Raw genomic sequence first — 12,526 nt, 5'->3', positions numbered from 1 at the left:
TGTTCATAGATACTGATTTGCCTAAGTGAGTTTTGGTAACATAACTTTTTGTTGGCAGAGTAGTTTTGTCCATGTTAAGATGGCCTAACGAGAGAGCATTGTTTTACAAGAGTGCACAGAATTCCCAAACTCCGTTGTATATGTATGTTACATGTAACAGGACAGTTCGTAATTCTATCAGATCCAAAAATAGTCAGTGAGTCCCATAAAGGCAGTAGTATGATCATTGTTTTAAAGACGGATAAACAGAGGCACAAAGAGGTTGACTAACTTGCCTCAGATTGCCTGGAACACAAAGTAAGAGGTAAGAATTTTTTACTTGCATTTTATTTTCAGACAAAAATTTAACATCCTATATGAAAGTAATTGGTGTTCTATTTACAGGGAATAGCCTGTATCCAGTTATTCCATTCTAAAGTCCATTTGTGCTGTAGAGAATATGTAGGGATTGTGAATGTACCCATAAGTAGCATTCCACAGTTGAACTAATTGCCAGGCCAAGCAAGGGACCACAGTAAATGGGTGAATAATTTGATCCAAGATGGATTTGTACTCTACCAACACAGCCTGAAATTTTCTAATGCTTTTGGATTTGACTGTGAGCTATTCATTGTTGTTTGAGCCTGTTCTTTTCTATTACCGTATTTTTTCTGGATATCGTTTCTGTACCTTATCTTTGTATAAAAGGCCACATCTTTACCATATTTCCAGGGAGTAGTCTGTAGAAGCATACAAAATTTACTGCTGTAGATGAAAATATGACAGATAAAGGTAGTGCATTACGAAGTTCTTGCCCTCAATCATGCAGAAGGCTGTCTATGCTCCTCTGAGCAGTGGTACATATATGACTACACTGTAATGGGAGAAGGGTTAATGGCAAACCAAGACATTTGCTGCAGCAAAAGTAGAGAGAATATCCTCTAAGCAATTACCTTTTATGTAATAAACAATGTCATGTGTTCATTGGTCAATAAAGGGCGTTTTCTTATCCTAATCCTCTTCCATTTAATATAAAATAGAAATGCTATTAGTTTGACTAGCAGGCTGGTATACCATGAAGCCTGGCCTTAGATAGCCATAGATGGTTGCATGATGATTTTGCAGTGCTAGAAGAGGTGTTATTACAGCAGCCTTTGTCTTTCTTTTACTTGAATAAAATACAATAAAAAATGTATGGTAGGACTTCAATGATGTTAGGTGCTTTTGCCAGACACGTCTATTTATGTACTGTAGTTTCTTTGCAATACAGAGTGCATTGCTGTTTATTGCAGATTCTTTAAGCCTCTTTTGACTGAAAATCAAGCTCTAATTAATAATAGATACTTCCCCAAATAAATCCATTTCAGTAAAGGATGCACATAATGTAATCATTAGGTAAGCTATCTATATTGCCAGTAGTTGTGGTTTAACTAGGTGAAGGTTTGATAACTTGGCATAAGAAATGGCATAAAACATGATATATTGTTAAAGTAGTGAAAAATTTAAAGATTATGACAGCATATCTACATTTCTTTGTACAAGCTTTGGCTTTGAGGAATGTGATTTTCCTCGTGGATGTGTTCAGATTTTCGGTACAGAACAACCACACGAATGAATATTCCATAGCTGAAAAGTCTCCAGGTCGGTTATAGGATACAGAAAAGACCAGAGCTTCAAGGCAGCACACTCATAGTTTCCTCTATGTTACAAATAAACAGCGTCTGTCTCCTGCTCTTTCCAGTGAAATGCAGACACTGTGATCAATTTCCTGACCTTCAATTTTCCTATCCTCTTTTTTACTTTGGAGGTGCATTTCCTTGAAGAAGACTTGCTCTCAAAAAAGAAAAATGGGACACAAAATTCAACATAAAGAATGTTAACCATACTTAGTATTGTCAAAAGTTGTATGCAAAAGTAGCAGAAATTACAAATGGATCCTTTTTATATTGTGGTGTTTTTTGTTTTATAACCACTTTCTTTATAAACCATAATGGTAAAGCAAGGGCAATGCCATGGAAGGTAGTGGCATTACAGTTACAGGAAGCTGGTCAAAGAGAAGAACTGAACTGGGCCCTGACCTTAGCAACAGCCATTCCCAACATTGATGAAGTCTCAAGACACTGCAATTTCTTCTGTTCCTGACTTTTGTCTATAAATCCCCAGTGCTTGAATTGTTCTGCTTCTGGCTTATAAAATCCTGCATCTGTAATAAGATTCCTTGTTTTCTTCCTTATTTTGCTAGTACTGAGGGAATTGGAGCAGTTATTACTTGTTTATTTCTTACCAGTTCTGTTTTTTTGTGGAAAGAAATTGGCCTTCTTCCCACCAGAATACATAGAGCCAGAAAATGCCCCATTGTTGTCAAGGCAACAGCTTTTGTTGGGGAGCAGCAGAAGAAAAAGTGACAGGAACGTCCTCCAGAGAACCAAGGTCTTTTGTTGTTCATCATATAAACGTGTGTGTGGTCCCTTTACTGCAAACAGTATCTATTTGAGGGCTAGTGAAAGTAAGTTATACACAGTGCAACATAATGAGATGGAGCTTATGCTTCAGACAAAAACATTCTAATATATGTTCAGGTGTATAATTGCAGGTCCAAAGTGGGCCTCTTTTCCATGTATTTGTTCTGTTGTGCAAGGTCATTACAAGGCTGTAAGAAAATACTGCCATAAATCAAATGTTTTTAGTCTTTTGCAGTGGAGAGGGAGCTTGGTTTTCTTCAGTACACAGAACCTTTAGCAAGCAGAACTTTCTAATTAATATTTTTAGTACTATTCAGAGGCCCAGAAGAAGGGTCTCTATTGGTCTAAACTACCAATTGGATTCTTAAGGTGAAATTCTTCACTGGGAGATTTGTTACTCATTCTGGACAAGCTTAATAAAAGCAGTGAAACAGATTCTTAAATACTATCTCATCTAAACAAACAGAACTATGCTAAATTGTGTCTGATGTGGACGGTGGTCTGCATGAATTCAATGTGGAAAATGCCAATTCAAGGGTGCTAGAAATGCATATAACCAAGCAAAAGTGCCTCCATTCTACCACAAGGGCAGGATCCAAGAAAATTTTCAACATACTATTTCTGGAATTGCTACTGCCTCAACAGGCAACAGTTAGAGTATCTTACACCCATATATTATAGTTGGAATGCTCAAAGCATATTCTCACAGGGACATAAAAAAGTGATACATTTCGCATGAGACATACAATGAGGCTATCAAGAATTTAATAATGTTTTGTATGGGGAGATCAGATGGTCCTAAGACCTGTTACTGCACTTAATATTTGTCACACCATGTTACAGTTAGTTAATTTATATTTCTAAAGTGCGTATTTGCTGTCATGTTACTGCTATATGTACAGTAAAATACTATATAGGATATAGTATAATCTTATTATGGTATTATGATCCTGTAATTTTCTTTTAACCTTTTAAATACTATTAAGTTTTATTGGTAGTTGCAGTAAGCTGTTTATTTTTAAGATTTATGTGTGGCAGCATTATTTATATTTATAGACAGTGATAGCTATCTTGCACTTACAGTTAATGTAAAATATTTTTCCCCTACTTTGTTTCTTTATTTCTTATCCCTCTCTTGGCTAAACAAAAAGAAAAACAACAACAAAAATCCTAATGTTCAATTTACAAAACAACTTCCAAACTATTACGAACTGTGATACACCTAGATTTTGGAGCTTTTTTAATACTTGTTCCCATTTCATGTGGTCACTTATGTCACAGGGGAGTAAGGTACACCTACAAATTTAAAAGGCTGCCTATGAATTAGACCCTTTGAGGTACATTTTATTGCACCATCAGTCATATGCATAAGGTTTTGAGCCTAGGAGTACAGATGAAAATATATGTGATCGCTTTAAAAGGCAGACTGTGAATTTAAGTTGCAACACAGACAGTTGCATGAAATGATCTCTCCTGACATGTCGGCTGAAATATCAGAAATCCTATTTCTAATCCCTTCCATGTAATAAGGCATGGGGACATAGATACATATCAGTTATAAAGAAAAACAGCACAGCCTTTCAGACAGACTCTGCAGGCTGCCTATAATTCAGTTCCCCTTCTCCAGCCTCTCCACCCACTGGTTGAGTCTCTCATTGCCCTTCCAACACCTAATGTACTCCTGACACAATGGAGGGAGGGCAGGAGCAGTGTGGTGAAAAATTAGATGCTGCAGACAAAAACTTGACAGACTGTCTTTCTCCCAGTGTCACAATATGAACTGGCCAAGTGAAAAATAATGGCCATTATCCCATCTCATTGAGTAACTTAAATGACTTACAGCCACATGCAGAGAAAGTTCTTTGGACTATTTTTCCATGTGTTGTTGGTTTTTTGTTTGTTTGTTTTGTTTGTTTGATTGATTTAATTTGCATAATAAGATGTACAAGGTAGGTTTTTATGGTTTAAGCAGCTTCAGTTTTCTCTGACCCCTGTGTAAAATGTGGATAATTTCACTGAACTCACTGGAGCAACTTCATTGGTAAATGGATGTTGCGAGAGTACTTTCATACTCCTTAGGCAACTTTCCCTTTGTTTCTTCTCTAGACTCGTGATAAGCTCCTATTTACATCTCGCCTACTCCCGAGGTTTCTAGGCATCCTGTGCACTCAACCAGCACTGTACTTCTTACTTTCTCAGGATGGCTCTTTATGCATGGCTTCAATATTGTAAGGTCGTAACTCGAGTCAACATCCAGGACTGGGATACACAGGACTCTCACGCATCCAAGTAATTTCTATTTTGGTAACAATGTGAAAAAAATTAGGTATTAAATAAATGGAGTGTTACATTTATAACTTTACAAACACTTCCTCAGGGTCACTTGAATGTGAACTTGAATGCTTATCTTTGACATTCTAGGCTATATCCCAAGGTGCTGGTCAGGCCTCTTTTTCTTTGTCAGAAATCCTGTCTTTGACTTGAGATACTTTTCCTTCTAAAAGCTTTGCTAAAATTGGTAAATTCCTGTGAAAAGTTTCAGTTCTGAGAAGAGTTTTCTTCAAAAATCCCTAGCAAATTCTTTGTAAGACCTGTATAAAAGCAGCTATTCCCTGTCTCCATGTCTGGTTACTTCTGTTAATTCAAAAGCATAGCCACAGACTTGAGGAGACTGGCTTTACGAACAGAAGCAGCCAGAGTCTAAATGTAAGAGGAGAAGGACTGTGAGCTATGTAGTACTGTAACTGTTATATCACATGGGAATTTGAACCACAAAAAAACAAGCTATCCCCCTGTTGTGTGCTACAGCTTCTGTATCCTGACCTGACCAACAAACCCTTTAATGACTTACAATCGGGGCCATACTTTTATACATTTTCAAAAGCCAGAAGAAGGCTGCTTGTACCTATTCACCAGTTGTCGTTAGTTTATGCAGCTCTTAAAAAGCACACTTGGAGCAGCCATGAGCATGATGTGCTTCCTGAACTTTTCATCTCCTGTCGGCATTGACTGCCTGTAGGTAGCTCATGCATGCCATGTTTGGAAGGCCTTGCAGCACACCGAGTCACTGCATGGAATTGATCAGAAGGCCTCCTCTGGCTGTGCCTGAAGCCACGCTTATAGCAATAGCACGTCTGGTCTTGAGGGCATGTTGAAGTATCACTCGAGAGGCAATAGAAGACAGTTTGTCTTTTATTTATTTTAGTAGAGACAAGGTACTGTAAATCATGGCAAGCCTCAGAAGTTCAAATTCCTGTAAGTGCAACATACTAGAAATTCCTTTCTTCCCTTTGCAGTAGAAATGTGTTTAGCGATCCCTTCCCATTTATTATTTCTGATGGAATCAAAATCTTATCACAGAATTAGACAATATTTCATATACCGGAATGCATGTTCATTCTTCCAGCAGCACCTTTCATCTTTTCTTTCTTTTCTTTCTTTCTTTTCTCATACTGCATTAAAGAGAGTCTTGTATCTTCCTGGTTTTTATTCTTCTATTCTTCCCTAGAAATGCATTGTGTATTTTGTCTGCTGGCACGGAAATAATATAAAACCAAACGAAAAACCCACTGCAACTAATATAAGACTATGAAAGTTAAGAACTTCAAGTGAAGAAGTTCTGTTTCGACATTTAGCATGCATTAGAAACATCAGTTTAGTTTATAGTAAAATCATAAATATCTATGAGTTAACATTTGCAGAAAATCAAATAATATTCTATGTGCTATTTTTCCTTCTTTCACCTTTGTTCCAATGTGCTAAAATCATATTTTTTCACAGTGTAGCACTCCTGTTGATGAAGCCTGAAGTACATGGCAATATGACTGAAATTCATTATCAAGCAAATAGTGTAGTGAACTTTGCAGCAAATCATCATAAAGTAATCTTGCTTTTCTGTCTGGTCTTACTCTAAATGTGATTTGCACTCTTATGGAAAGAGGACCTTGTGCTGTTTTTGATGTTATGTACAAATGATTTCGCTTTGTAAAATTTCCATTATGCCTGTTTACATTTAGTAGCAGTTGTTATTGATTCAATCTGTACTGATTTGAAAGTAGGAGTCTTTAACATTAAGCCCCTTCAAAGTTTCTCATAAATTTGTGGCATTTTGCCAGCTTTGCTCACAAAACAACATAGAGCTGTTGGAAGGAAATGCTCCAGCTGCAAGAATAAGTGGAGCCAAAAAGCAAAGTCCAAATAGAAATTATCCAGTTCGTGCTTTCACTTTGATCACCAGATGTTTGCCATGTGACTTCAGCATTATAGAACAAAAGAGAGGAGAAAGAGGATGGTGTGATGCTCAGCTTAAATCTAACACAAGAGCTCATAGCTCAGCAATGGATATACACATATAGTTACTAGGTTGATCACTTTAGGTTGACATATTCCTTATTTTAGCATGACATTGATTACAGCAAACTATATCCCTATGCAAAGTTTTGTTTTGGTTTCTTAATTCCTTAAACTCTGAAGGATTATGGAAGTAGGACAAAATACACTCCAAATTAATAATACTGATTATCCTGTTTTTATTGGTAGCTTGTCTCTATCAAGAGCCTCACTGTTCTTTGTGTACTGGTTTATAGTGGTGTTGGCAGATTATAAACAGTACATTCTCAGCTCACAAGGGCTGCAGAACTAGGCATGTCTTCTTCATGGTTTTAACATTGGGATTCATTTGATTTAACTGCCTTCAACACTACACTTGAAGAAGCTTTTTTTCAGCTTCGCCTAATTCTGAAATTGTTGAGACATTTCAAAATGCACAGAATGGAAACGACACTTCCCAGTTTTCAAACTGTGACTCTTTACCATCTCTGTCAACGATTTCATATAATGCAAAGCTCCATCTAAATCCTCTTTATGATTTTACTCTTGTTAACCTTGTAGGATGGCTGATGCAAACTTTTGATCTTTAAGGAGTTAAAAAGTCTCCTGAAATGTCCATCCTAAATTTATTCAGGATCTGTTTTTAACTACTTATTCTGATAATAGAAAATTATGTGATGCATGTTGTAATAATTCCTAATTTAACTTAGATAAATGACTTAATCTCTACATCTGACTGTTGTCCCAAAACAGGAGTCCTTCCCCTCCATCCTCTTGCACCTAGCCACCCATTTGTGTCCCCTGCTGCCTCAAGTACTTGCCAGTTCCTTTACTGTGCTATGTCCGTACTTTAGACTCACAACAGTACACTCAGTTTAGAGGGCACACTTTTATGCTGGAATAGTGAACTAAACCAGCTCAACAAAAGGCCTCTCAGCACAGGGAGAGGGGAGGACAAAGGCAGGGCTGAGCAGTTGCATTTCTTCTTTAGGTTGCTCTGGAACCACAGCCTCAATTCTAGATTGATAAAGGTGTGGCAATACTTTCTTTTCCAGCATTCTGCCCATATTATCTGTTTAGTTGTTAAGCTCTCCAGATCAAAGGCTGTGTCTTTTAGTGAATTGCACAGTGACAAACACAATAGATCCCCAAAATTCGATAGAATTTTCACAGTAGAAACAGCATGCTTTTTTTGATTGCATACCTTCTATCACACTTTTTGTGATAGAAATGCACAAAAAGTGCTGCAAATATATCTAGCTTTAATAAAAACAGATTATATTCTCTGTTGTTGCTTCCAGCTTGTTATTTATGACACAATACAAATTTTTATTCAGGTGGACTTTGTTCTTGGTAGTGATTCTTCCTGAGATGGTAGAGGTTCCATTATATTTCAAATACCAACCTTTCTTTATGACATGGAGTTTTTCACTTGTGAACTTCCTTGGCCTATTTAACAGTCCTAACAGCAAATAGTTTTGAAACTTTTATTCTCTATTGACCATTGAAATATGTGATATAGTATATGATATTTACACTACAACACAGCATTTTAATGTAAGAGAAAATGACTCCAGCTATTCATTTGAAATCTGGACAAAAATGTTTATTTTATAATAGGTGCTGTTATGCGAAACAAAATATTCTTAATATTTTTAACAATTCATGAATGTACTGTCTCCACCCTTTACTGAAATATTTTGCATATGCCTGATATTTCTGGGTCTGTTTCTCACAGCAGTGTTAAGAAAATTTCATGCTTTCACATTTTTGAGCTGTAATACTGTTTACTTCTAAGAGAGCTGAATATCATCTAGTATTCTGCCAGGTCCTTCTCTAGACTTCCATGCAAAGGTAGTTTTATTTGATCTTTTTATGCCAAAGATTAAATTTCTTTGTGTTGTATGGTGAAATACCAGCCCTTATTTTCAGGAAATAGTCTTATGGAAAGTTTTCTTTTCCAAACTATTTGCACTCAAATCCAAAATGCCCGTAGCTTTTGTTTCAGTAACAGAACATTGGATTTACTGTCACACTTCCAGGGAAAGCACATTTCCCAGTACTTATATAGATTCTACATCTTCCATTATGGGATGAATCCCTTCATTCTTGCTTAGGAAATATTAGCAGTGATTAAGAATACAAATATTTTGAAAATAAATGCATAAGCTTACACTGAGTTGACTAGTGTCCCTGCCCGTGGCAGCAGGGGTGGAATTAGATGATCTTTAAGGTCCCTTGCAAACCAAACTGTGCTATGGTTCTATAATGAGACAGATTTGACTGATGAATTCTGAACGTTCATGGGTTTTAGGGTTTATGAGTTTGAACTATGCTTAACACATTGACTCTCAGGGCCTGAATTTTCTTCCGTAACTCTATGCAATTCAGTAATTCCCGACTTTCTGAAATGTTCTTCTAACTTACCGTACAAATGCTATAGGCATTTCAGAGCCTGATCACACTGTTTATGCTCATACAAATATCCACTGTCTCCAAGAAGGAATTTTACATTCAAAGAGGTTTCCCCTGTGATGGGAGTTTTGCCTGAGGAGAGAAAGTTGGATCAGTCCCACATGTTGTAGAGACTTAAAATCATGAATTAATATGCAGTAGAGCTATGACAGTGGCTTTAATTCTACTCACATTAATTTTCACTGTTATTATTAATTAAACCCTGAAAATCAGGGATTTAATGGAAAGTCTGACAGACCTTTAATTACAGCATTTCAACAGTCTTATAGTATAGGATGTCCTCTACTAGTGCACAGGACATTCTGTACTTGAGGGGATACAGAAAGAAGTCATAGTTTTTGGTGTTCATGTTTGGAACATTTTTTAATTCATGACAGGCTTTTACTCATTTTTCTCTGTTGCATCTGGGTAAGTTATGTAAAGTGAATACTTTTAACTTCTGTTCAAGAACAATCTGCAAACGGAGACTGATTTTTTCTTTTAAACATGATCACTCATTATTGTTCAAAATTATCTGTAGTTGTTTTAGGACAATGTATTTCAGTCTATGGACTTCTTATAAGCTATTTATGTAGCATATTGCTTTATACTCAAAGATACATCTACAACTGATATTTAATAGCAGACTTTTTGCAGGAAGGATGACCTTTTCTATTCTGTTCAACTAACATCTGTCAGAGTGGTGTTCTGATCAGGATTCCTGTGTGCTCTCTTAATATACACATTACATTATTGTAATTCATCACAGCTGATTTGTATCACTTTGTCTAAAGCCTTCGCATTATGCATGTTCCATTAAGGCCTCAATATGAAGTTTAACTGCTTAGGCCTTGACTGTATAGAGGAAGAGTTGTGTCAAAATGTACGGTGTGATTCACAGATACTGAATATCGGGAAGGATAGGAAACTGCGGGGAAAAATCTGATATTGTGGAGAGCAGTAGGTCTCTACAGTGTTCTGTAATGTCTAGTAGATTGCATTAGTTTTATTCAAGCATACTAACATATAATATGCCTGAAATTCAGTATTGCACTCTATCTGCTAATTCTTCCAATTCTATCAAAGATTTTGCATTGCATACATTCTTTTAAACAATATTCCTGGACTCATTAATTATGATCTTTTCAGTGACAACTGAGGGAGGGAGAGGGATACAAAGTTTTAATTCTGGAGGCTGTGATGGAAGTGCATTCTAAAAGCCTCAAAACCAGAGGCAAATTTAACAATATTTATAGCTAAAACAAGGAATTACTTTGGAGGAGCTGAAGAGTTTTTTCAATGATTTAGATACGGGTAAAAACTTGTGTCTAATCAGCTAGCCACCTGTCCTCTTGATTAGATAACAGAATTGTAAGAAATGACAGAAAATGTATGATCTGAAATTAGTAGAGAAAGGAATTTGAGCATATTTCATGTTAGAAAGGCTTTCAACTTTTATATGAATCGTTCTAAGATTATTTTTTTTTATAGGATACAATGTTTGCATGTGTACATTTGAACCAATTCTACAAACATCAGACAGTTAAAAACTCCTTTTTGCTAGGAAGCCAGTGAAGACTGGAAGGGCAAGCTTGCCAAGTCCAGAAAACCACCAAAGCCGTGGCACTATGCTCCGTGCCTCCTGGCCATACAAAGAATTCAGTGCGGAGCACCCCCTGCTTGCTCTGTGTTCACAAAAATTAAGATCCATAAAGCAAATTTGTATAAACAAGCTTTCTTCTACACTTCCTTGCTTTACTTAACTTCATAAAGCATCCAGATTTCTAGCTCCAGTTCCAGGAGTTTTTCAGAGCTCTGTACTTTCTTTGCAATCTATGTCTAGTTTTACACCTGGTAATTTTTCATTCTACTGTCTCTCAAGAGCCTTCTTTCATGGATGGACATTTAAAATGAGAAAACATTGAGAAAACATTTGTTCTTTGCTGGAATTTAAATTGGCTGAGAAAAGGCAGGGAAACTGGTTTCACGTCACTCCTAAGCCCATTTACTAGCCATCTGCTGCCTAACAGAGCTGCCTACTTCCCTTCCCTTCCCAGCCATATGCTCCTTCTGCTTTTGTTACCCTGTCGTGGCATTTATTCAGTCCTCTGCTAAACCAGCAATGGAAGCTCAACTATCCGAAAACTAACCTTACCAAAAAAGTGGATAGCTTTCTGCTGGTTTACTTCTGGGAACTGCCTTGCTGTGGGAGCTGGTCCAACAGAGGCAGAGGAGGAGCAGGACGGACCCCTGGGTGGCAGGAGGCTGTTAGAACTGCACAGCTCACATCTGGAACAACAGCCTGAGAGCTGGTCACACTTGTATGTCTCCAGTCATCTCTGAGAATGTGATATGAAATAAAAGATGGCAGATAACAAACAAATATGCATTTAATGTAAATTTAGTCAAAAGCTCCTCAGAAATTATTGCTTCAACATTAGGAAAGCTGATTTAGTTTAGGAACTGCAGAGACTTCTCAGCAGTGCCAGCATTGATTGGCTGGGTTTAGCAAAGTGCTGTGGATGTCAGCTATGGACAAAATTGTTGTTAGCATTAAAAAACTGCCTGCTGTGTGGATGGGCTTAACATGCTATTATATGGGATGGATGCAAATGTAATGGGCTTGAAAATGGAGAGATTGAGCCTGAAACCTGTAGGGCATATCCTTGGCCCAAACTAACCCACACCATCACTAATCAGGAGTCAGCACTGAAGTGGAAGGAAACTAGTGGCTGATTAGAATCAGGACCTGATTACTTAAAAGGGAGCCTTGACGGGGCAGGTGACCGCAATGGCATTGTGATTTATTTATTTTATTTTTTATATTTGTATTTTTTTCAAGGAGCAGAATACCTAGCAGCTTAAATGCACATGCATTACAAAGCTAAAATGTTAAAATAATGTTTAGAATAGATTAACAATATAGACAATACTAAAAGGAAGCAGTTTGAGGTGTCCTTCCTCATGCAGTAATGGGATTGCCGCTGCTGCTCTGCACATCACAAGAAAGTTTTATCCTAAGAGAGCAAAATAATATCATTAACAGAAAATTAAACTTAAAGTCACCATGAACTATGGACTTAAAAGACCCTCAAGAAATGAAAACCAATTGTCTGTTGGAAAACCAGGAGGTCAAGTAGTCATTGACCAACCAAAAGCTGCACCGATTGCTGAAACGTACAGTACTTTCAAATCCAATTAACTGTTTCAAGCAGACAGTCCTCATTTTCTCTTTCATCAGGAAAGGAAATTTGCAATCATATATTCCAATGAAAGTTACGTTGTTTTGATCTGATAATTGT

At 37.0% G+C, this 12,526-nt stretch overlaps 1 long non-coding RNA gene across 2 annotated transcripts in view; it reads left to right on the top strand.

The window, feature by feature from the left end:
• The window catches only part of LOC106032038 (uncharacterized), a 50,165-nt gene that overhangs the window by 5,074 nt on the left and 32,565 nt on the right, over positions 1-12,526 (top strand). The window lies entirely within an intron of this gene.

This window comes from Anser cygnoides, chromosome 9, assembly GCF_040182565.1.
Source record: "Anser cygnoides isolate HZ-2024a breed goose chromosome 9, Taihu_goose_T2T_genome, whole genome shotgun sequence".
Lineage (NCBI taxonomy): Eukaryota > Metazoa > Chordata > Aves > Anseriformes > Anatidae > Anser > Anser cygnoides.
This window is presented reverse-complemented; position numbering and strand designations above follow the sequence as displayed.